General features: G+C 49.1%; 1 long non-coding RNA gene across 1 annotated transcript in view; it reads left to right on the forward strand.

Annotated features, from left to right (window-relative positions):
- The window catches only part of LOC108287577, a 26159-nt gene extending 25799 nt beyond the window's left edge, over positions 1–360 (forward strand). The window contains exon 3 of the long non-coding RNA XR_005196532.1: positions 323–360. This is a non-coding gene — a long non-coding RNA (uncharacterized LOC108287577). The remainder of the gene's footprint in view (positions 1–322) is intronic.
- The last annotated feature ends 4478 nt before the right edge of the window (positions 361–4838 follow it).

Below are 4838 nucleotides of genomic sequence, written 5' to 3' on the forward strand. Positions count from 1 at the left end.
ACCCGCCTCGGCCTCCCAAAGTGCTGGGATTACAGGCTTGAGCCACCGCGCCCGGCTAAATTTTTAATTTTAAAAAAATTGAGATGGGATATCTTGCCATGTTGCCCAGGCCAATCCAGAACTACTGGGCTCAAGCGATCCTCCCACCTTGTCCTCCCAAAGTGATGGATGACAGGCGTAAGCCACCGCACCCTGCGTACGTACTCTTCCCTCAGAATTACATTTTTGGGATTCATCTATGTTTCATGTATCAGTAGTTCATAATATTACACTATTAAATTTTATTTTATTTTTTGAGACAGAGTCTTGCCCTGTCACCCAGGCTGGAGTGCAGTGCGTGATCTCAGCTCACTGCAGCCTCTGCTTCCCGTGTTCAAGCAATTCTGCCTTAGACTCCCTAGTAGCTGGAATTACAGGCACCTGCCATCATGCCTGGCTAATTTTATATTACACTATTAACTTAAAGCTCACTGAAAATATTGTTAAATTCCCCTCCAGAAAAATGTGATCATGTTTTTAAATTTTTTTACATTAAAAAAAATTTTTTTTAGAGATGAGGTCTTGCTATGTTGCCAGGCCGTTCTTAAACTCCCAGGCTCAAGCGATCCTCCCACCTCAGCCTCCTGAGTAGCCGGGACCACATGCACATACCACCACACCTGGCTAATTGTAGCATTTTTTGTTGAGATGGGGTTTCAACATGGTGCCTAGGCTGGTCTCTAACTCCTGAGCCCAAACAATCCTCCTGCCTTGGCCTCCAAAATTGCTGGGATTACAGGCGTGCACCACGGTGCTCGACTACGCTGGGCTTTGAGAAAGGACAGATGAAGGTCCGTCAAATGTGTGTATTCCAGATGTGGGTGACAAGCGTGAGAGAGAGCGGCTGGCCGTTGGTCTAGATCCGTGGGTCTCACTGAGGGTGATTTTCCATCTGAGGGGATGTTTGGCAATGTCTACAGGTATTTTTAATAATCACAACTAAGGAGTATTTCTAGTGAGGGTCCTCTAGTGGGCAGAGGCCAGGGGCGAGCGGGCTGGGAGGCCTTGGAGGTTTGAGAGAATTAAGAATTGAAATAGTCATCACAGAAGTGGGGGGCCAAGGTGATACACAGCAGGTTGCCGAGTGTGGTGACGGCCACAGGCAAGATGTAAGAAAATGAAGGGCCCAGATGTGGAGCCAGGATAGATGCCTGGAGGCCATTCAGGGGGAGGGGGCTACGACGGGATCCCCTATAGAGCCTGTGTGCACTAGTGTCCGTGACCCCGGCCCCTCAGCAAAGCTTTCCTGAAACCTGGAGTGGCACCGAGGATGCCACTGAAACCCTGGGAACGGCTCCATCTTTTTTTTTTTTTTGAGACGGAGTCTCATTCTGTCGCCCAGGCTGGAGTGCAGTGGTGTGATCTCAGCTCACTGCAACCTCTGTCTCCTGGGTTCAAGCAATTCTCCTGCCTCAAGCCTCCCAAGTAGCTGAGATTACAGGCAGGTACCACCACACCCAGCCAATTTTTTTTTTTTTCTTGAAACCATGTGTCACCCTGTTGCCCAGCCTGGGGTATAGTGGTGCGATCTTGGCTCACTGCAACCTCCGTCTCCCACGTTCAAACGATTCTCCTGCCTCAGCCTCCTGAGTAGCTGGGATTACAGGTGCCTGCCACCACATCCAGTTAATTTTTGTATTTTTAGTAGAGATGGGGTTTGACCATGATGGCCAGGCTGGTCTCGAACTTCTGACCTCGTGATCCACCTGCCTCGGCCTCCCAAAGTGCTGGGATTGCAGGCATGTGCCAGCACGCCCAGCTCAATTTTTGTGTTTTTAGTAGAGATGGGGTTTCACCATGTTGGCCAGGCTGGTCTCAAACTCCTGACCTCAGGTGATCTGCCCACCTTCGCCTCCCAAAGTGCTGGGATTACAGGCGTGAGCTGCTATGCCCAGCCAGTTCCATTTTCTTTATTGCTATAGGTCTTAGCGGTCACTTGTCCAAACACATTCCTCACTGGCCCACATCAGATGAGTCAGTTCCTTCACTGGTGATGGCCCAGTGACTGCAGGGAGCACTCAGCCTCCATGGCTCTGATTCTGCCTTAACAAAAAGGGAGCCCTTCTGAGTTGACCTTGTGGGTGTCATTGAGCATGGCTTCAGCTCCACTTGTTCCTGGCTACTCCTGCACAGGTCTGAGAGGTGAGGAATCTGGGAGACGGCTCTCAGAGCTTGTTACAGAAACCAGGGTGGCAAGCAACAGACGCTGACCCTGACCCCAAGGGAAATTCATACAAAGGATATGGGTCCCTCACACCATGGAAGGGGAAATTGAAGAGCCTGTTCTGGAAAAAACAGAAAACAAGGAGGCTGTGGAGACCTAGAAGCTAGAACCAACCAAGTGTCTCATGCGGCCACACAGTAAGGATGTGTCAGCCCAGCCTCTTCTTGGCCTTTGCTTCCCTCTGTTAAAGGGGCAGAGTCTGAGTGCCTAGGTGGTCCCGGAGCCTTCCCTCTCCAGCCTCTCTGCTGCCCCGTGGAGGACAACCACCATTTCCGACTCCCCTAGATACTCCAAGTGCCATTTTCAGGATCTCAGAAGAAGCAGGACTGAGAAAACAAGCGCTCACGATGCTGACGTGTCACCTTGGCTTTATCAGCAGAATTCCAGGATGCTCAGCTCCCAGAAGACCCTCCCCCGTTCCCAAGGGCCTCTTCGTCCATGATGAGGATGACAAAACTTCTATGAGTCTCAGACAGCTTTGAGGCTGGGATGGAAACAGGATTGCATAACAGTTTCAGGGGGATGCTGGACCCCCAGTCTTCAATCCCGACTCTGGAACACCTCCTTTAGCGTGTGTCTGCCTGGCTCAGCTGCAGGCCTCCTACCCTGTCTCCCTAGGACCTGCAGCTGGACCATTCCATGTTCACAGACACATGGATTACACCAGCAGGACCCTAGGCCTCTTCCTAACCTCAGATTTTTTTTTTTCTAAAAGGGCAAGACACTATTTTAGTCTCTGTTTTGCAGGGAGAAAAAAAAATCCTGTTTATCCTTATGATTCATTTTGGTGGTTTTTGGATAATGTTGTATTGATTCATGACGACTCACTCAGCGTCTGGTATGAATTAAATGAGACTTTCTGTTTTTGACGGTAAAATGAAAGATCTTAAACAAGGCCAACATTAAGAAGAGTCCTGGGGGATATCCAAGAGCTGGAGCAATCCTGGGGACTTGAGTCAGCTCAGTGGGATGCCCTGCCATCAGCAAAGCCAGCACAGTGCCACAAGGCTCCTGGGCAGTGCTGCTTGTGACCTTACGTCTGCTCCTCATTAGCACCACAGTGACCCACTGCAGGTCTGATTCCTTCCCACCATATGCTGTTCTACCTTGTAGTCATGATTCCACCTAGACAAATGGGGAAACAGAGGCAGGGAGCTGGCATGGATGTGATATCAGGAGTCAGATTTTCTCTGGTTTGTTCCAGAAAGTTTTCCACAGAATCCCAGGGGACATCCAGTGGTTCTTAACAGGGGATGATTTTGGCACCCCTAGGGGAACTGGGCAATGTCTGGCGGCATTTTGGTTGCCACAACTAGGGAGGTGCTACTGGCATCTACCTGCAATGTCAGGACAGCCTCCATAACACAGAACAATCCAGCCCACATGTCAGTAGTGCTGAGGCTGAGGCACTGTTCCCTAACCCAAAGGGACTCCAAATCTAAGTGATGTGATGGTCAGGGCATTAGCGGCCCCAGTGCAAAGGCCTGTCAAGATGGCAAAACAGATTGTGTGAAAAATTATGTAATTTTTGTGTTTAAAAAGAGTAGAAGCCTGGGCAACCTAGCAAGACCTTGTCTACAAACATATTCAGGCTGAGAAAACAAAAAATAAAAGAAGACCTTGTCTTGGCCAGGTGCGGTGACTCACACTTGTAATCCCAGCACTTTGGAAGTCCAAGGCTTGTGGATCTCCAGGTCAGGAGTTTGAGACCAGCCTGGCCATTATGGTGAAATCCCATCTCTACTAAAAATACAAAAACTAGCCGGGCAGGGTGGTGCATGCCTGTAATCCCAGCTACTCAGGAAGCCGAGGCAGGAAAATTGATTGAACCTGGGAGATGGAGGTTTCAGTGAGCCAAGATTGTGCCAATGCACTCCAGTCTGGGTGACAGAGAGACACTCTGTCTCAAAACAAAACAAAACAAAACAAAAACCCAGTCTTGCCGGGCGCGGTGGCTCACGCCTGTAATCCCAGCACTTTGGGAGGCCGAGGCGGGTGGATCATGAGGTCAAGAGATCAAGACCATCCTGGGTGAAACCCCGTCTCTACTAAAACTACAAAAAATTAGCTGGGCATGGTGGCGCGTGCCTGTAATCCCAGCTACTCAGGAGGCTGAGGCAGGAGAAATGCCTGAACCCAGGAGGCGGAGGTTGCGGTGAGCCGAGATCGCGCCATTGCACTCCAGCCTGGGTAACAAGAGTGAAACTCCGTCTCAAAAAAAACAAACAAACAAAAAAACCCAGTCTTTACAATATGTGTGTGTGTGTGTGTGTGTGTATATATGTATGTTATATATACGTGTATGTACATATGTATGTTATATACATGTGTATATATATATGTATGTTATATATATGTGTATGTACATATGTATGTTATATATACATGTGTATATATATGTATGTTATATATACATGTGTATATATATATGGCAGGTATGGTGGTATGTGCCTGTGGTCCCACCTGCTCAGGTGGCTAAAGCTAGTGGATCCCTTGAGCCCAGGAGCTCAAAGCTGCAGTGAGTCGTGACTGCCAGGCACTCCAGCCAAGGAGACAGAGTGAGACCCCGTCTCAA

Source organism: Cebus imitator, unplaced genomic scaffold (assembly GCF_001604975.1).
Source record: "Cebus imitator isolate Cc_AM_T3 unplaced genomic scaffold, Cebus_imitator-1.0 Scaffold348, whole genome shotgun sequence".
In the NCBI taxonomy this organism is placed as follows: domain Eukaryota; kingdom Metazoa; phylum Chordata; class Mammalia; order Primates; family Cebidae; genus Cebus; species Cebus imitator.